This window comes from Nyctereutes procyonoides, unplaced genomic scaffold (assembly GCF_905146905.1).
Source record: "Nyctereutes procyonoides isolate TBG_1078 unplaced genomic scaffold, NYPRO_anot_genome, whole genome shotgun sequence".
Classification (NCBI taxonomy): domain Eukaryota; kingdom Metazoa; phylum Chordata; class Mammalia; order Carnivora; family Canidae; genus Nyctereutes; species Nyctereutes procyonoides.
Window position 1 is genome coordinate 11,475,348 of NW_026575032.1, and position 22,054 is coordinate 11,497,401.

At 34.9% G+C, this 22,054-nt stretch overlaps 1 pseudogene; it reads right to left on the reverse strand.

Annotated features, from left to right (window-relative positions):
* Window positions 1-612: 612 nt before the first annotated feature.
* LOC129504336 (nucleophosmin-like) lies at window positions 613-7,857 on the reverse strand (annotated as a pseudogene).
* Between the last annotated feature and the right edge of the window lie 14,197 nt (window positions 7,858-22,054).

Consider the following 22,054-nt stretch of genomic DNA (forward strand, 5'->3'; position numbering starts at 1 on the left):
AGATGGCTGGAATATTATCAATATTCCTTTGAACACTTATAACATATTAAGCATTATATTATGTGCTTTATGTGTATTGTTTTATTTAACATAAGAATACTATATGATAACTTCTTCTAATATTTTTATTCTAACAGACAAGGAAATTGATGAAATTTACTTCCGAGTTATTAGGGAAAGATATAGAATTTAGACTTAGGTTTCTTCATGCTATACCCATTAGTTCCCAATGAGTAGTTCTCAGACCTACAGCACTGACAACAGCAGAAAACCTTTAGAGAAGCAAATTCTTTTCTACACTTTATTACAACATTGAGCTTATTTCACCTGTATATTTTCATGTCCCCACCATTTCTATTTGTCTGACCACCACTACTACTATGTCCTATCATAACATTCCATACATACTTTAAACAAAGCAAAGGGGGAATTCCATCTTTAAAAACTAAACAGGCGATTTGGACAACACATTCTTGACAGTGGAACCTGGACAGCAGTTATCAGACACTGTAGTGGAAGTTCTCACTCTGCAGTATAAAAAGGACAGCTGATATCAACTGTTACGGAAATGAGATAAAATGGAAAATTTTAGCAAACTGTTTAAACTATTTCTTAAAGAAACTTGCTCCATTGTCATAGATCTTGAATAGCCTCTTGGTCAGTCATCTGGAAGCAATTCTTCATGTAATTGATGAACTTGGCTTCTACTTTGGGAAGAAATGGATCTTTTTCTATACCTGCTTGCATTTTTGCTTTAATGTCTCTACAGGACTAGGTCCTTCCTGTGTTTTGAGAATCTTGTCCTTTTTTTTTGGAAAGATTCTTGATTTTTTTGAAGTTTTGAGTTTTTTCTACTTTGGTTTGATTTTTGTGTATTTTTGGCTCGAGTATCTCATATAGATTTCTTTACTGAAGCCTTTTCTTCAGTTTCATTATCTTCCAAATCATCATCACCATCTTCATTGTCATCCTTGGTCATCATTGTTGTTATCCATCATCATCTTCATCAGCAGCAAGTTTGTTTTTTTTTTTTTTAAATTTTTTTTATTTATTTATGATAGTCACAGAGAGAGAGGGAGAGAGAGAGAGAGAGAGAGAGGCAGAGACACAGGCAGAGGGAGAAGCAGGCTCCATGCACTGGGAGCCCGACGTGGGATTCGATCCCGGGTCTCCAGGATCACGCCCTGGGCCAAAGGCAGGCGCCAAACCGCTGCGCCACCCAGGGATCCCTTCATCAGCAGCAAGTTTGACTCTTTTCTATGGAAACTTGTTACCATCTCCCAGACGTAGAACATTTTTCCAGATATACTAAGGAGTTTCACATCCTCTTCTGCCGTATCTTCTAACTCTACATCTTCCTCCACAGCCACTAAGTGCTTTCCACCAACATGCCCAGTCTGTGAACCACCATTTGAATGTGAGACCACAGGCAGTGTTATTTCAAAGCCCCCAAGGGAAATTGTTGGCTGTATGGACATTTTCAAAGTTGTGAGTGTGATTTTAATTGGACTGCCTTCATAATTCATTTCCCCTGCTTCAACAATGTGCAATTCACCCTTTTTACCAGTCCCTAAACTGACCATTCAAAAGATAACTGGTGCTCATTTTCATCATTATCCAACTTAAAGTGATAATTTCTGTCAACCTTTAGTTCACAACTGAAAAGATAGTTCGGGGACCTCAGGGTGCTTATGTCCATGTCCATCCAATCTTCTACAGAATGGTGACACCCACTTAGGTGGGAGAAAAGGCAAATAGAAATAAAACACTACTGTTCCACAGAACAGGTGCACAAGACAGCATCACATCAGGCCTAGAGAAGCAAAATTTTGAACCCCAACCAAAAAAATCTACTGAGTCAGAAATTCCTGGGTAAGACCCGGCGACCTATACTTTTAAAATTCCTCTGGTGATTCCAATGCATGTTGATGTGTGACTGTAATCATCAAATCTCATTATCTTAAACATAGTCCTACACTTAAAACAGATATTTGTGCTTGGTATCTGTGCTTGAAATAGTTGAAATTATTAGAGTACTCTCTTAGTCAGTTTGGGCTGCTACAAAAACATTGATTTCTCATAGTTCTGGAGCTGGATATGTCCAAGATCAAGGTGCCAGCCCATCTGATGCTTTGGTGAAAGTCCTTGTCCTGTTGGCAGATTGCAGCCATCCTATTGTATGTTCACATGACCTCTTTTTTGTGCATGTGGAGACAGAGAAAGAGAGCTCTTGCATCTCTTCTTATTCTTACAAGGGAACTAATCTCATCTTGAAGGCATCACCCTTATGACTTCATCTCAACTAAAATAACTCCCAAAAGCCCTCCCTAAATACCATCATGTTGGGGATTAGTGCTTCCACATGTGAATTTTGGAGAAACACAAACATTTAGTCCACAACAAATTCCTAATACTATAATGGATTTCAACAATATGATAATTCCTAATTATGAGGCTGAAATACATCCTTACTGCAAAGCTTCAGTAGATCTTCCACTAATGGAACATTAAAAAAAGAAAAACCCTCTTGAAATTATTATGCAGATGCCACATTTAAATAGATTGTAAGAAAAAAATAATTAAAGGAATAAATCTGATTTTCACTCCAGCTGAATGAACAATGCTTTTTGTTATATCTAAAATTTCTTTACTTTTCTGGTAATGAATATAATATATTCTTCTTTAAAAACTGCATACAATTTTCTCATGGCACTATATATTTAGTGAAGATGAAAATCAAATGCTGTCATTGTCTTTAAAATGTAGTTGATTGTCGTATTGGAAAATTGTAGATAGAAATGTTTGAACTCTGAAACCTTCAAAAGCAGAGAGTGATTTTCAATAGAAAAATTCAAAATTATAGGAAAATGAATGGAGATAAAACAAATCCTCAAAGGATTATGTGCTTGATAGGTATATTAGTTTCTTAGGACTATCATAATTAATTACCATTGTTTGAGTGGTTTAAAGCAACAGAAATTACTCTTTATAGTTCTGGAAGGCAGAAGTACAAAATGAGGTGTTAGCAGCCACACTCCCTCCAAAGGATCTAGGGGACAATTGTTCCTGTCCTCTCTAGTTTCTGGTGACTGTTGGAATTCTTTAACTCTACAAATCTCTGCCCCCACCATCCTGTGGCCTTCTTTACCTGTGTGTCTGGTTTCCTTTTCTCTTTTCATAATAGATACCAATCATTGGAGTTAGGTCCCATCCTAAATCCAGGATGATTTCATCTTGAAATCCTTTAAAAAGTACATCTTCAAAGATGCTATTTCCAAATAAAGTCACATTCTGAAACACCAGGTGGAAATGAATTACTGCAGAATAACCCAATACAGTGGGCAAAAAAACTAAAAAGAAAATAGATTTTAAAAGTTAAACTCCTTAATTACTTGCTTTTTTGTAGGAGATCATTCAAAACATTATAAAGTGGTATCGTTCATAGTACTTTGATTTATTTCAAGTAAATCATTGAAATTCCAACCTATAAACAATATTCTTTGGAAAAGTAAACATCATTTTGAACTTAAGCTATTTCAATCCTATGTTACTGCAGCTCATTTATATAATCAGAAACATGGTTGGCCACAAAATACAGTTTAAATTTTATGGAATATTTTTGTTTTATTTAAGGTTATGGGTATTGTTAAGCAAATTTCAGGAGGAAAAAACCTGTTGTATTACTCTATATTCTCAAAATCCTCACAAGGATATTTTTAAATTTTGAATTCTTTTTTTTTTGTCCACCCATAATAACATAAAGACTGTCTATTGTAAACCATTGTATGGGTAATGATATAACTTATAATTACTGGTTAAGCAATTCACTTTATATCCACAATGAAAATTTAAACAGCACATGTAGGTCTTACAGTTTCAGATAGGTTTATTTATTTGGTAATAAGCCACAGATACTGTGAATAAGTTATGTATAACTCACACTAATAATAGGATTCATGTAATGTGTTTTGAGACACGCTCAACCATTATGCAAATTTCAGGGGATATAACTCTAAACAAAGGAAGGCACCAAAGAATTAACATGGCATTATAGAAGGCACAAAATTAAATGTCTCCAGAAGAAATGCAGGATTCCTTAAAATGTATAGAGCAGGTATAGAAAAAAGCAATAATGAAGACTGGAAAATTGGCAATTATATGCCCTACCTAATAACAGTGAAATGCAGAATATTTAAAAGAAATTTGGGACCACACAATACATCTTTCCACTGCCTTCATCCCGAGACACCAGAGTGCCTACAAATAAAAATAGGTTAGTAAAACCAGAAATCCCCATACAAAATGATCAATGTTGTATTAGGGACATGTATAGGAACAAATTCAGGAGTCAGGTAAGACTTTTCTGCAATAGTGGCATCTAAGGTGAAGGTTAAAGAGAGCATTTGGGTCTTGACAGAGTAATGGAGCAGAAGAACATTCCATTCAAAGAGTACAGTGTGTTAAATTACCTGAAGGCAAGTTCAGTTTACTGTATCACTGGGTTTTAGGAAGAATAATGCTAAAAGCTGAAGCTGGGAAGGGAAATAGGGTCCATATGAAAAGCCTAGTAAGCCATATCGAGTCTCACCCTGGTAACATTGGGGAACCAATAACAGAGTTTACCAGGGATGTGACATGATCAGATTTGTACTTTAAAAATAATATTTTGGCTACAGTGTGGAAAATGGATTTGATTTGTGAGCACAACTGGAGGCAGAGACTCTAGTTGGAGGCTATTAGAGTAACTCAAGCCAGAGATGCTGGTGGCATGGACTGAAGTATATCAGTGGAAATGAAAAAGAAATAGACTGAAGTGAATCATATTTAGAAGACAGACCTGACACAATCTGGTGATGGATTATATGTGGGAGACAAGAAAAACGAGAAAGCAGAAGAAGTCTGATGATACATAGTTTCCTGGCTTGAATAGATGGGTAGATAACAGCGTCACTTTCCCTTAAGGAGTGAGAAGAGTTGAACATGCTAATCAAGATTACCATTTATCTCTTATTTTCCCCCATTCAGTTTCTTTCACAGCATAATTCCACAGCTCTAAATTCAGCCCGAGGACATAATACGAAAGTTGTGACTCTACATAATATGTTGCCAAAGTCAAAGTAGCACATTTCTTACATTTTATTTTTCTGAAATCAAGATACCTTCTATTTGGTGCCAAAATAAATTTGCCAGGCACTTGGCAGAGGAGCTGTGAGGAAAGTACCAGAGGGTGTGTTCTGGCAAAGTTACACCTGTGTGCATTTGCACTTGCTTTTCTCTAATGAGAGTAGTTAATAAGGATGCATACATAAACTGAAAGTCATCTTGGAATCACCGAGAGTGTCCTCTATGAGAAGACCAAGTGGAAGAAGTTCCACCCAAGTTCCTGCATGAAGGCTACCGCAGCAGGCCAAATCACTGAGTGTTACCCCCTGCAGAGGATGAGTCTTTGGAGAAGAGGAGGCAAATTAAAGACTTCTTAATTTAAGGTTCAAAACAGTCAAATAACTTGACCTGTTTGGGGAGGGGATAGATTATGGGAGGGCATTTTGTGGGTCTCTCATGTAGAAGTTGCTGGAAAAAAAAAATCCTATTGCTAGCAGCCAGAAAGGACAAATATATGTGGATCTAAAAGCAGAATGTAATGACTACAATATTAAAGACTTATCAGACCTCGGCACCGAGAAAATGGCTGGGTTCTTTGAAGAACAATGTGGCCTGACCTGGATGAAACCAGTAAGACATCTTTAAGTCAGAGAAACCAGATTACCAATGTCTGGTACATATATAAGGTGGATTTAAGAAGCAATAGCAGAAGTCAGCTAGTCTGACCCTAGTATTTATTCAGTGTGTGAAAGTCAAATTGTGCCGTCTGAAAGGCGCTGGAATCCTAGGTTGCTGGAAAATTTACACAAAGATCCAAGCAAGCTATATAGGCTTCTTACTAATAGATTATTAAATATATCCAACCGTAATGAAAAATTGCTATTGTGTGTGCGCTCCAAATTTAAGTAGTGTATACATGTGCAATAAGTTATGGCATTCACACTGTCTGTATCAGAGTGAAGTGAGCAGTGCAAGGTGGTATATCTTCCACTGATTGTCATTGTAACACAATACATGGATCTGTAAGTTAAATGTTTGGACCCAAATTGGTAACACAATAAAATGGACCTGTAATTTAAATGTTTGGCCCCAAATCTTGATGACAAAACATTAAAATGCTTTTTAAAAAAGATTACATTTTGGGATCCCTGGGTGGCGCAGCGGTTTGGCGCCTGCCTTTGGCCCAGGGCGCGATCCTGGAGACCCGGGATCGAATCCCACGTCGGCCTCCCGGTGCATGGAGCCTGCTTCTCCCTCTGCCTGTGTCTCTGCCTCTCTCTCTCTCTCTGTGTGTGTGACTATCATAAATAAATAAAAATAAAAAAATATATTAAAAAAATAAAATAAAAAAGATTACATTTTAATAATCTTAAAATGAAAAACTTAATTTAATTATAATTTATTTAAAGTCACAGACAACACATTATACACAAAGTAATTGCCACATATCTTGGAAGGTTTGGAATTCTGCCCCCAGTAGAAGGTCTGTTGTTACTACTTCTCTAATTGTCAACTACTATAACCCTGACCATATATCTAAGGTCAAAATATCCGAATTTACACAAAATGTGCTTATCACTTAATGATCGACAGACCATGAAAACAGGAAAATATACTATGAGTTCAAACAAATATTAGTTAGGAGACCCTGGGTGGCTCAGTCGGCTCAACAACTGCCTTGGCTCAGGTCATGATCCCAAGGTCCCAGGGATGGAGGCCTGTGTTGGATTCCTGCTCAGCAAGGAGTCTGCTTTTCTCTCTCCCTCTGCCCCTCCCCTCTGCTTGCACACACACACACACACACACACACACACACACACACACACTCTAATTTTTTTTTAAAAGAAGATTTGATTTATTTATTCATGAGACACACACACACACACACACAAAGAGAGAGAGAGGCAGAGACACAGGCAGAGAGAGAAGCAGGCTCCATGTAGGAAGCCTGATGTGGGACTCGATTCCAGGACTCCAGGATCACACCCTGGGCTGAAGGCAGGTGCTAAACCGCTGAGTCACCCAGGGATCCCCAAAATAAATAAAATATTTTAAAATATTAATTAAAGACAAAATAATATATGGGTAGTTATGTTGTGAATGATTGATTGCTTAAAAGTATAAAATCACATGCACAGGTTATAAAATATAGTGTGGCCGTGTCGATGCATTTAGGGGATTGAGAAGACTAGAACCAGACTATAAAAGAAGCTCGATTGCCAATCTTTATCGTGATATGAATAAATACAAGATTTTCTCTGGTTCTAAAGGTTTTGTATGTACATATTCTATGCAAGGTTAACATTTCTCCTACTAAACTACTTTTAAGGTGATACTATGTCTACAAAAATAAATGCCATCTTAGAATTAAGAAATTCTGGTCACATCTGTGTTTCCTTTAAGAAATAACTACTGGAGGTTTCTTTCAGGCCAAAATGGGTTTTATTTTTAATTATCTCAACAGAAATTGAATGTATAGTCAGGGTTCTCCAGAGAAACAAAATGAGGAAGAAATTATATACATCAAGTTGATTATAAAGTATTACCTCACAATTATAGATGCAAAGAAATCCCACCATCAACTGCCTACAAACTGGAGACTCAGGAAAGGCATGGTGTAATTCAAAGGACTAAATGCCAATGGTGTTGATTACAGTCTGGGTCTGAAGGCTTGACAACTAGGGTAGTGTAAGTTGGATCTGTAAGCGCAAGTCCCAGTTTGAGGGAAGAAGCCTGATGTTCCAGCTCAGACATTCAGGCAGAGAGTGAATTCAAACTTTCCCTACCATTTTGTTCTATTCAGACCCTCAATGGATTGGATGCCAACATTGAGGAGAGCCATCTGCATACTCAATTAGCCAATTCAAATGCTTATCTCTTCCAGAAATATCCCAGCAGACACACAGAAATAATACTTAACCAAATATTTAGGCATCTTGTGCCCCACTCAAGTTGACACATAAAATTAACCATCACACTGAGACTCCAAAGGAGTTTCTTATATTAAAAAGTCACAATACTTGTACCTCTTATGCAATCAAGTGTGCCTATGGATGCAGAAAGATACAGAAAGTTCTGGATTTAACTACAGACTTTACAAGGTATGCAACAAAATAGAATTACGGTATCTCAAATCTTTATCTTGCTCAAATACTTTTCACTTTCTTTAAACAACTATATTGCTTTCAGGGTGCAAAAACCCCAATGAAGGATTGTATCCATATTAAGAGCTCAGAGAACCCACTTTTTCATTTCACCCAAGCTTCCAACTTAAATGGTATATATCAAGGAAGTCTTTCTTGACTTCCCAATTACACACACACACACAGACATACACACACAGGCTCTCCCCACCCTCAGCCACACCCTCACATATTATCTTACTTTATTTAGCTTTATAAGAATCATTACTACTCAGGATCATTTTAAAATCTATGTATTAACTTATTTATATTTTGTCCATTTATTAAGATACTGACAGAATGAGAGAATGACCATGACTTATTGGCACAGTATCCAATATGTGAAGAATAGAATCAGATATACATTAAGAACTCAATGTAAAATTTGTTGCATATGTGATTCATCAGTTTGTCCCATCAAAAATGTCCTTGAAAGTAACTACGAATTATAGTCCTTGAAGGAAGAGTCATTGAAAAGAAATATGGCCCTAGAAAAATACTTTTTATTTGGACAAGCAAATATTGGGAAATATTGACCAATCTTGGAAAGAATTGGCAATGGCCATATGAATTTAACTAATGGCAATATTAAAGTCTGTTATCTTGTTTATTTTTGAAAAAGCATTTTAATGTTTAGCTTTTCTATTTTAGTTCTAGCTTTCAAGTTGCTTCTTCACATCATCATTGCTCTCAATTATTTATGTCTTTATACCATTTCTTTACTTTTTTTGTAAAGATATATTTCTTTATTTTAGAGAAAGAGAGAGAGTGGGGAAGCGGGAGAGAGGAACAAAGATAGAGAAAATCTTAAGCAGACTCCCTGCTGAGCACAGAGCCCAACACAGGGCTGGAGCCCAGGACCCCGCGATCATGACCTGAACAGAAATCAAGAGTTGGACACTTAACCAACAGAGCCACCCAGGTGCCCTATAGTGTTTCTTAGCAGGAAACTAAATTTTTCCCTGATGTTTAAAAGTGTCACTGGCTAATTTAGATAAAGGGCTTATATAGGAAACTATTGTTTTCATTTATGAGTATTTCCCTAGATTTAAGGACTTTTTCTTTAGCTTTGGCTTCTTAGAGAGATTCTCTCTCTTTCCTTACCTTTGAAAGTGCAAAATTCATATGTAAATCAATGATATGATTATGTACTTAGAGAAAAACAACTCTTATAAATACAGAATAAAATACGAGAATAATAGGAAGAGGGAGACAGGGCTAAAATAATCTCTGATTTTATAAATTAGCATTAGTCAGAAAAACTCCATTAAATGGTTTACTGAAGATGGAGATCTGAATATGGAGGAGGTACTGAATCACATATTGTGTAATTGGATGTAACTGACAAAAAAAAAGTTTGTAAATTTTGTCAATTTAGAAGATTAAAAATATGTTTTTTTGACCTAGGCTACATGAATTCACGATAAATATAAAACTAAATATGGTGATATCATGTTAGGTGCGGCAAAGGATTTTAAAAAGCGCTAAAATATGTATCCTGCTTTCAAAAATCATAGATCCATGGATGAAATCCAGAGTGGTGTGTAAAAGGAGAAATACCCAAATGTCAGGGGGGTGTTCAGAGACCAGAGATTACTTCTAACTGCAAAGATTAGGAGAGGTTTAGTCAAGCTAACTACATTTGTTCTTGTCCGGAAAAGATAAATATGACTCAGACATTTGGCTGTGGGATGTGTGTAATCTGGATAGTGGGAACAATATGAATAAGATACATAATTTGGTGTATATATGTACACTGATGAAAATTCTACTTGCTGAAGTTTGAGGTTTGAGAAAGAGAATAGACAGGTGGTACTAGAAAGTCTGCATGCAACTAGATCATATAAACCTTGAGTGGGAGTAGAATTTTATTTGATTGGTGACGGAAAGCCAGGGGACATTTTTCCATAAGGGCATGGCATGGGCATTGTTTTACTTTAGGGAAAAATGCTCAATATCACTGCAGTGGATATGGAACATGAGAATACCATAGACAAGATAGTAGAATCTTCTGAAGCAGACACTTGACAGTAAGCTTAGAACTGAAGTATAGATGTCAGAGATTCTTAATAAAGGATGAAGAAACTTGGCAAAGAAGAAAAATGAAAGGAAATTATAAGTGATTTAGAGTTATGATAATGCCTAAAACTTTTCATAAAATCACTACATATATGCAGTTTATATCAGTACTTATACATATACCCATATTGTATATTATCCCTTAGTTGGGATTTGTCTGATGTTGTTTTGTCTTTTTTTTTTTCATGATTAGAATGGGATTATGAATTTTTAGGAAAAAGACCAAAGAAGTAAAGTGTTATTTTTATCACATGATATCAAAGGTACCACTATGGATTGAATGGTGTCCCCCCAAAAAAAGATAAATTAAAATCCTACCTCTCAGTACCTCAACGTGTGATTTTATTTGGAAATAGGGTTCTTGAAGAAGTAATTAGTTAAATTAAAATGGGGCTATGTATACACATTATTTATCAACCAAAAGAGCTTCTAATGGCCAAACATGGAACGATACGAGCCACAAAATAATGTATTACTGTATTATAACCAAAAAATATTTTAAAATTCCCATGAGTTTATAGTGATAGAACTAAATGATTGATTGCATGAGTGACTAAAATACATGAGGAGATTTGACAAATCTCCTATACAGAGGAATTCGAAATAATGTATATATATGCTCCATCTACAAGGAGGTTGACCAGAACTCCCCATTTCTTGCATGTGGGTTATCCATAGTGACTTCTTTCAAAAAGTGCAGGATAGAAAAGGGGAAAAATGAGTAATTTAAGGTTGAGAAACCTGACAAACACTACCTGTGCCTGGTGATCAAGGTTAATAACAATAGCGATAAGTAATATGAATAGCATGCACCCATATTAGTTTCCTAGGGATGTTGTAACAAAGTGCCATAGATTGAGTATTATATTATATAAATATAATAAATGTATTGTTTCACATTCTGAAGTCTAGAAATCTGAAATCAGGGCATCATCAGGGCCATGTTCTATTGAAGTTTCAAAGTCTCTAGGGGATTCCATGCTTTTTCTTAGCTGCTGGTGTCCCGGCAATCCTTGTCATTCCTTGGCTTATAGCTGCATAACTTCAATTTTTGATTTCATCAGCACATGATGTTCTCTCTGTGTCTGTTTTCACCTGGCTGGCTTCTTAGAAGGATACTAGGCATATTGGATTAGGAGCCCCTCATACTCCAGAAGGACACATTTTAACTTAACCAATTACCTTTGCAACAAACCTCTTTGCAGATAAGATCACAAATTTTGAGATACTGAGATTAAGGACTTTGTTTTTTGGGGGGAGGGAGATATAATTCAACCCATGTCATGGCCCTTGATATAATGTGATGAAATGGCACTTTACTTTTGTGGTTTTCCTTCTAAAAAACCATAATCCCATTTTAATCACTAAAAAGCAAAGCAAAGCAAAACAAAATAAAACCGAAAAGTCACAACTGAAGGATTTGTTTACAAAATACTTGACCAATATTCCTCAAAACTATTAAGGTCATGAAAAATACGAAAAGTCTGAGATACTGTCACAGTAACAAGGAGCCTAAGGAGACCTGTAACTCAGTGTAATATGATGTCTTACACATAATCCTGGAACACAAAAGAACATCAGATAAAACTAAGGAAATCTAAATAAAATATAGACTTAAATTAATATGATATATTAATATCACCTTATTAATTGTTACAAATGTGTCATAATTAATATAAGATGTTAATAATACTAGAAACTGTGGGACAGATGAGAATTTTTATACTATCTTTGGAATTTTCTCTGTAAACCTAAAGCTGTTCTAATATAAAACATTCATTTAAAATATATTCACTATTACAATTAAAAAATGAGGTAACAAATGTAAAATGCTTTGCGCAATGCATTACATATAAAAGATGCTATATAGTAGCCATTATTTATGTAAGTTTCATTGGATTTGCAAATATTAACATAAAAAGCGAATAATAATTAACAACAAATGAAATAAATCCACATTTGCGATGTCAACCTCCTCTTCCCTGTTTTTAATATAACATGCTAAATGTATATCTCCTGCTGGGATCTAAAATGAGTGAATATGGCTTAGCAATTTTATAATTTTTTGCTAGTCTTCAGATTGCTATTGTCAAAGTTAATAGTTTAAGTAAAAGCTCTGTCTTCATTATAACAAATGAAAGTGATTTACAATTATATAAATCCATTAAATTTAATAATGCTTTAAATTTCTGGATAAAGAGACAAACCCAATTTCCATAGGCTGACAAATGGTCTGGATCAAGAAACTCAAAGTAATTATAGATACTGACATTCCATTGGGATATTCATGGATCTGTATGATCCATGTTGCTCGATTCATGTAGTTTAATGGAGATTCTTGAGTTTTCATGAAGAATATTCTCCTTAATAGAGACTCCAAGCCTTTATTTTGGAAGTACAGAAGATGATCTTGTGGCCTTAGGACTCTGATAAAGAATTGAAGGTTCAGTGCAGATCACTCCTTGTGGTCTACAGAATCTTATAACATCTGCTAATCTTTTTTCAGATAGCCCCCTTCTTCCTCCCCGAGTCTGTTTCAAAATTACAAAGCTCATGTCTAATCCTCAAACACACCAAATCATCTCCTGCCTCAATTCAGGGCTTTTGCACTCTCTTTGAAATAGTTTTCCTCCTGCTGGCTCTCTTCCCTCTGCCAGGGTCACCCTCAGTGAAGACTTCCTTTCCACTCTCTTTTAAAATCCTGGTGCTACTCTCACCCTAATCCCCAACCCCTTCCCCTTCCCATTCATTTCTCTCTGACATTGATCTCATTTTGAGTCCTATAGTTTTCTAATTCTAGTTTACGGATTGTCTCCTTTCACTAGATTGAGAGCAGTAACTTTGGCCTGTTTTGTTTTCTCTTCTAACCTGGTGCACAAAACACTGCCTGGCACATACAAGATATTTAGCAAATAATTGCAGAATAAAAGAATAACAACACAAAATTAATGAATTCATTATTTAATGAGGATCCATAATAATATTTAGTCTTATTTTCAAACATAATTCATTGTTTTGCCTAAATAGGAAATCATAATCAAGTTTTACACTGTATATATAAGCAGATTCAACGTTCATATAAAATCATAGAAATTTCAAATATTCATGGAGTCATTATAAATGTTATAAGGGAACAATTATAGTCTTAAATATTATATGATCTACTAAATCTCAAGGATACAACGACCCTATAAGGACAATACTTCTTCTTGATTCTTAAAAGCATCTTATTGGTAACTGAAATAAGATGGTTAAATATATCTCTGTGATCTATTGTTTATTTATTCTAGGTTATAGTCCATTATTTTCAGTTGGGGATTTTACATACCCTTGAGTTATTAACATAATAGACTATAAGGATTTCTCTGGCAACATGTTGGTAGGAGATTACCCATTTATATAATAAAATAAAATACCATAATTTTTATTAACATGTCATGATTCCAGTAATGCACTAAAACCCTCATAAAAACATTAATTTTGATGTATGGCATAGACAAGGACCAGATAATAAACACGGAATGAAACAGTGTAAATGATTTAGATCTATGGATAGCCTCTAAATTAGCCATCAACTAAGAAGGAAAAAAAGTATAAAGACATTAGTGTGATTAAATAAATGTGGATGTCTCCTCAGTGAACTAAAACACATAAAAAGGCTGTAAGCATGTATGTTGCATGAAAAAGTCTTACCATTTACCTCTATAATTGTATATATTATTTATTTTCAATAATATTGGTCATTACACAGTATAGATTCGATTGCATAAATAAAAATAAGAAATTTTTAAAAGCTGCTATTACCTGAGGTGTTTTTTTTTTTTTTCTTTCCTTTTGGCACATTATTTGCTACATTCCAGTTCCTTAAATATATATTCATTCTTTTCACTCTACCTTTTGAACTAGTTAAAACCCAATCATTTGTGCAGTTTGCCGGCAGGCAAGGAAAAGAATACACAGATTTTCTCCCTGCATTTTATGCTTTGCTGATGGCATTTATCTCCATAACTAATATTTATTGTATTTTCATGTTTATAAAGTTGGCATACATTACTTAAGAAACCGTTTTTAATTAAAAAAAGAATTAATGTAAAGCACAACTATAGATATTCCCCCAGATTTAGCTTTTACGAACATTTTGTATTTTCTTCAAAAAAATATTTTAATGACTGCATAACATTTAATAATGTTTAGCTCATTCTTCATGGTTATAAATGCTGCCTATATTTTTAACATTATACATAATATTAGAATTAAAATCCTTGGACTTTGCCTAATTTGAGTGCCTCACAAAACAGAGCCAGGGAAGGCCTGGGTGCTTGTACTTCCCAGGGTAAGTGAACTCAGGGAGCAAAGGAGGAGGGTGGGAGAGAAGGGAGCTAGGGAATGGAAAAGGCAAATAAAAAGGGAGTTTAGATTTAATTCCTGTGGATGGCTACACTCAATGTCTCCATCAACTGTGCAAGACCTGTGTGAGATATATCCCCAGAATTGTCCCTCCAAGCACAAGTGGAAGATGTATTCGTTTTGCCCCCTGCCTCTCTCACTTCCTAGTTGTCCTGGATCCTAGCTGAAGCAGCCGAGCTGAGGTTTTAGGAAGAGGCCTGGGGCAACAGAGCAGAGGCCACAGTGAGCGTGTGAGCTGTCAGCCTGTCACACACATTCTCCAGGAGTTGCAGCAAAAATAAAAAGTGCATCTTTGGAGTGGCAGCAGGCAGGGACACCTTCTCCAGCTCCGGCCCAGGGGCAATAAATAAGTCAGGTGGCATTGGCGCTTCCACCTTCACCAGCTGGGCCATTGCAACTGTCCCCGCCACCTCATGGTGGCAGTGGCGACTACTGAGAGACCTGGGATCCTCTGGAGCATATTTAACAAATATGCCAGGTTCCAAGCTTTCCCCCTTCTACTCAGACCTTCCTCTTAGCATGAGGACATGGCATTATTTCTCCCATCTTAGGGGGAACCAAAAAATCCCTCTTGACCCTTTTTACAACCATCACTGTTTCTCTCTTTCCTTTGTAGCTAAACTGAGAGCTTTTTCATTCCCCACTCATTGGCTCAAATCCCTCTCCCATTTTCTTTTGAAAGTATTTCAGCCTGGCTTTTGCTACTAATCCATTGAAACCTCCATTGTCAAGTTCACCAATTACCTCCCTGCTGCTAAATCCAATCTCAGACCTCATCTTATTTGAACTATTAGCAGTGTTTGACACAACTTTGTGTCTTTTTTTCCCTTGAAAAAAGTCTTCACTTGACTTAAAGGATTATTTCATGTGCTCCATCTCAGGCTGGTAGGGTGCTTTCTCCCCAACTCCCCCAATCTTAACATTGGTGTGACTAAAGCCCCAAGTCTTTGGGGCCCATGTATCTTTCCCATGGATAGTCTCTTTCTTGATCCTGCCTTCCAGTTCCTGGATATAAATACCATCAGCATGCTGATAATCCCTAATTTTATATTTTTAGCAAAACCTCTATGCTGGCATCAAAAATCATGTATTCAGCTAACAACTCACTTGGATATCTAATAGGCATATGGAATTTTCAAAAACCTAACTCCTGATTTCCCTCTCTTATAACAAACAAACAAGTAAACAAAATATCTCCTCCTCCCAATGACTTCCACAGTTTAGTTAAGCGTTTTCTCTAGTCTTCCAATTTTTAGGTCACATTTCCTCCATGTGTCTTCTTTTGTCTGTACCCATAAGGCCTGCTATGTCCATCCCAAGACATGTCATCTCTAGGCCACCTTGGTCCAAGTCACTTTTCACTAAGATTGTTACAAATCTCAGAAGTTGTTTTCCTTCTACTTTGTTTAATTCCCCTTTAACCTATTCTACACAAAGCAATCACAGTGATCCTGAAAAAAAAAAAAAAAAAAACATTAATCGGAGTATGTTCTCCCGCTCAATGCCCTCCTGTGGCACCCTGTATGTCTCTAAATGAAAGCCGATTATCTTACAGTGGTGACGCTTCTAAGGGTATACACAATCTAACATCTTTTCTATCCTTTCTATCCAGGCACACACAAACTATTACCCTCCTCATTTTCTTCACAGAAATCTCTAGCTTTTCCTCAAACAAGAGCTCACAGGGTATGTTCAGATCTTAAATGGTCTTTGCATTTTTTTTTTCCTCTCTGCCTAAAATGCCTTTTGACGGTTTGCCTACGTGAGTCACTTTCTCAGTATCTTTCATTACTTTGACTTCCCTATTTAAATTTCCACCACCATTTCTTTGCTGCCATTCTGTCCTCCTTCCCTTTATTATTATTTTTCCCTAATACCTATTACCATTTAACATACCATATGTTAGACCCATTCTCTTTTATGGTTTCTCTCTTTACATCATTGTAATTTTCTTCAAAAAAGAAATTGTTGACCATTTTGATATTGGTTATATTTCAGTGATAATGATAATATCCGGATTATGTTAAGTAAGCATTTAATAAATAGAGTAAATGTCGAATCACATATAACTTGTCATCTTATTCTACATAGATTCAAAGTTTGGAGATAGCCCATAGTAGTATTTAATGAATATTTTTGCAGTAAAGAATAAATAAAATTTATATTTTAACACATTTTTATTGGTAGATTACTATTAGTCAGAGTCTCACTTTTTAAATAGAAGTAAGTCATGGTTGATTTCTTTTCAAATTGAGACATCACTAGGAGCCTGAGTTTTTGCGCTTTCTGTGAATATCTCTCTACATGTCTTCTATGTCTCAGCACTTTCTGTGGAGATATGGTGCCAACATTGATGTAGAGAGCAAAATTATGCTTTCTGAGAAGAAAAACACCCTTCTACAACACATCTGCCATGTTACTGCATGTTGTGAAAAGAATCCACAGAGCCAAAATGAAGTAATACAAATAATAAGATATGGTGCACAGTTTTTTTTTCCCTCAATCTTTGCCTCCAAGGTAAATATGGAAATGAAGAAAAATCTGACTCTATGCTCTTTAAAATTTCCTTATAAAATCATTATTGGATGCCAACAGTATTCTTGTCCATGTTTTGGTAGTTTCCTTTCTCATTATTTATTGAACGACTACCATGTGTTAGATACTTATGACAAAATTCGCTATTTTGTTAAGGCTCTTCCTAAAATTACCACTCAATTTTCTTGTAAGAGGCAAATGAGATAACTGACAATTTACTCATCCAGTGAGGAGGTGAAAACATAATAATAGACAAAAGGATATCTAAATATCCTTTTAAATCAATTTCTTAGCATAATTCTACTTCATTGTTTATTATTTTTTCAACTTTAATAAAATGTGCCAAGAATCATTAATTAAATATTCCAGGTGTTTTGAATTTTCAAATATTTTCTTTAGTGTTTTAGAGCAAGACAATTTGAACATGTCGAATATCCAAAAACAAATGTCAAGCACAATTTCATCAAATACTAAGTTGTCTCTACAATAATATAAAAGCTATTCTCTCCAATAAGATTGTTCGTTTGAAGTGTGGACTTCAAGGATTTTTTTTTATTGAATATTTAATTGCCTGAGCTAAATTTGTCATTACATTTAGCAAGTTGGCTGCTTAAATCTGTCTTAGAAGAACTTAGAAACTAATCAATAACAGTAAAAATAAAAACATTCTAATGATTTAGCATTTCTTCTGAGTAAAACTAATAGAAATCGGATTATATGAACTGTGATTTTCATTAAGCTGAAAAATCCATTTATTTTTTTAAAGGAAGAGCTAACGCTTTCCATACGAATCATCAAACTTTAGATAGTATTATAATGCAAAAATATAACCCAAAGCATATTGAGTTTTGAATTACAATTTGAAGAAAATTATTTCAAGATGTTTAGAGACTAATATGTTAAAATAATGAATACCAGAATATTATCATTTACCAATCATATACTTAAATGAAAAATTCTTTTGTCTAATGTCATACATCTAGTTTGCATAAATGAATTATGCATCAACTATGAAAATACTGAATTTTGTAAAAGTAAAGCTAATAATGTCCTTTTCAAAACACATGTCCTCTCTATAATTATTAATTTATTAAAGTTAATAATGCTAAATTTTATCATATTCTGTTTAAATTAAATTTCATTTCTATTCTACTTCAAAATACAAGACTACTAAAAGATTGCCAAATATTTTAATGTGTTTAATTTATTTTGCTAATTAGGAAAATAATACTCCAATATTTCAAATGCTGACCTTCCAGCTCTCAGTTAAATGATATACTAAAAACAAGTTCTTTATTTAAAATGAGATTTATTATAATCCTCTAAATGCATTGCTTACAAGGTTTTCAACCTGAATTAGTTCAATTAAAAAAAAAGGCTTAAGTTTAAAGCGTATACACATATACAGATTAAAAAGGAATTGCAATAAATAAAGCAATCAACGATTTTCTTCCTTCAAATCCAAGCAGTTTAAAAATAATCTCTTCCTAGCATCCTGCTGTTACTCATCTGATTCATCGGATATGCTAGTTAAGATAGTTACTACTTAGGTAGTGTTCAAGGAATCCTCATATGTGTCCTTCTATTTTTTTCTTTCATCTTATATCTGAGATAAGCAGAACAAGACTTGCTTTATTATCACTGTTTATGAGAGCAAAAGCTAGATGTGGAGATATCATTTGCCAAATCCAATATTAGAACCCATAGGTGCTAAGCACTAGTAACTAATTCCTGTGTTGTCTCCGGAATTTGAGTACATAAAATATAAAAATAAATAGGTCATCATATACCATAAGGTCAATCACAGTTTACATAATTTCTCATTTTAGAACTTTTTTACTGCTTACAAAAGTTTACCATACTATGCTCCTTTTTGAAACTGTTCACTATGATAGTAAATATCTGCTATGTTTCCGGGGCAGTCTAATTTAGGAAAATACAGAAATCAAATTAATAGTCTTTATCTTCTCATGTCTCAGCACGTATTCAAATATCATTACCTTAGCTTTTGAATATTCTTATAGTACATTTAGTGTGGTAAGGTTTATGCATATAATGTAAGACGAGGTCTTCCTTTTTGACTCCAAGGAAAATTTAAGCTGGTGTTCAGCAGACCCGCCCAATGACATTCCCTTTCTGACTATAAACTTAAGAGTCAAGAACTCATACTCGATTTATATGTAATGAAGGGACTGGGTAGAGAAGCATCCTAGTTATTGAAGAGTGTTCAGAGAGAGTGATTTGAATTGAGCAGGAGTGGATAAATGAACCCACTTCATGGCAAAAAGAAGACATGTCAATAAGGTCTCATAAATTCACTTCCTTGCTGATGATTTAGATGCGTGTGCAATGTACCTAGGCAACCATTTTGTGATGATTTTTCTTTTCTCTCTCTCTTTTTTTTTTTTTCTTTTCTCATACCACCCCCTCCTGGTCAGGTTTCCCTATCATGTGTCTCACATATTGTCATCCTAAATTCCAATGATTCAGTTTCACACCCAATCTGGCAAATTTCTGCCTCTTTATTCTTGTCTTTCCAGTGTTTTGTATAATATAAATGCTATTTATTGCTTCCTTCATTATTTACTGCTTAAGTCTCAAAATCCTTCTATTTTCTCAGAAACCTTCTTGGGAAAGATGTTTTGGTTTCCATTTGCCTCCTCCTCCTCCCACATTGAACCTATCTACTGAGTTGCATTTTTTTAGTCAACTTACTCTCCTGAGGTATCTGAGTTGATAAAGGCCAATTTCCTCTTCCCGCCTAGATTTTGTCACTGGGTCTGACAAACTGGTATAAGACAGATTAACAAAAGAAAAACATACCGATTTTGTTTGATAATTTTACATTCACACAGAAATCTTCGGAAGGAAAATGAAGACTCAAAAGGGCAGTCAGGACTGAGAGCTTATATACTTTTTTTTTTTTAACAAAGAATTGATCCATTTTTAGAAAAGTGACAAGACAAGCGGGTTTGGGCTACTGCAGTAAATTGTGGGAAAGGGACTAGGAAATATATGGGGGAAACCAATGAAAGATAAGGATTGTTTTAGTAAGGTTGTTTGTACAGATCCATCAACTCAGTCTCCAGTGATAAGAATGTTCTCTTCCTGGTACAGGAAGGACATCTTTCTCATGGGAAATTTTATTATGTGTTTAGGTAGAAACCAGAGGTCAGAGAATGCTTCCTGCAACTGCTGTTTCTCAAGTAACATTAGCTCAACATAATCAATATGCAAAGTGTCATTTGGGGATTGGCATAATCCCCTGAAGGGGATCAGTGATTACATTTAAATGTGCCTCAATGGAAAGCAAATTGAGGTGGATAGAAAGACTGATAACTGGATTATTTCTTACACCCCTTCCTATCCATTTTACAAGACTTCCTGCCTTTCTTTATCTCATAACTAGATATGGTGTCTGGTGCAAACTTAAGTGAAATTGCAAACTGGAAAAAAACTTTTGAAACTCGAGTTTCCTTTTAGAAACGTTTTCCTTGAATTAAACAGAATGCACTTGCTCAATTGTGTTCTATAATGCAATAGAAATAGTATCGACCGTTGGGATCCCTGGGTGGCGCAGCGGTTTAGCGCCTGCCTTTGGCCCAGGGCGCGATCCTGGAGACCCAGGATCGAATCCCACATCAGGCTCCCGGTGCATGGAGCCTGCTTCTCCCTCTGCCTATGTCTCTGCCTCTCTCTCTCATTCTGTGTGACTATCATAAATAAATAAATAAAAAAATAAAAAAAATAAAAAAAAAAAAAAAAAAAAAGAAATAGTATCGACCGTTAATTCTAACAACTGAGCCCCTGCCACTTATAATTCATTAAATTAATAATTTTAATACATTAAAAACAGTAATATGTTGTATACCTTAATGTATGCATGTATTAATGAGATAGATAGTATTAAATATATTTTAAAGATCATGAAAGTGGTCATTTATTTTTCTCAGAGTAATGGTCTAACAAGCATTATAATTAAAATTTGAATGCAGGCATTTCTTACTTCAAATCCTTTCCTTAAATCATTAAAATATGCCTTTTTTTCTCTCTTATTAGTCTGAAACCTTCTCATAACAACCTTATCAGTACTCTAAGCAACATGTATATTTAGAAGAGAAGTTCTTCCAACAGACTGAAGGTAGATAGATGTCAATCCTTTCTTGACTATTCAGTGAAAAATCCTCCCTCATTTTAAACAAAATTGCCACCCATACATCAGGATTACCTTCTTAATTTTAAGAATATGTCTTAATAGAATTTTGAACATGTTGAATTTAAATAGAATGTCTGTACATTTGCCAAAATCTTATCCAAAAATTATTTTTCTGAAGAAGGTTTAGCATACAAAAGTTATAGGCCAGTTCAGAGTCTCTCCTTATTTTTAAAATTAACTATTCTCCATATGGAGATATCTAAAAACATACATTTACATGAGGTCTTGAGATAATCCAAATGGTAGAGTCTGAGAACTGGCAGTGAGGTGAATGGATTTTTTTTTTAATAAGAGTTTTCAAGGAATAATTCTTCTCATGACTAATTTTAATTTTAAATCAGACAAGCTTGAATGACTATCAAAGCACATTGAAGGAAAGTCCAACATGGGCGTATTTTCTTTCTTTTTTTTTTTTTTTCATGGGCGTATTTTCTAAGATAGTAGAAGATCATTTCAAAGATCTTGCTTCTAGGATAGTTATAAACAATTTGGTTTTCATCCATAAAGAGGTTTCTTTTAAACAGAGTATTAA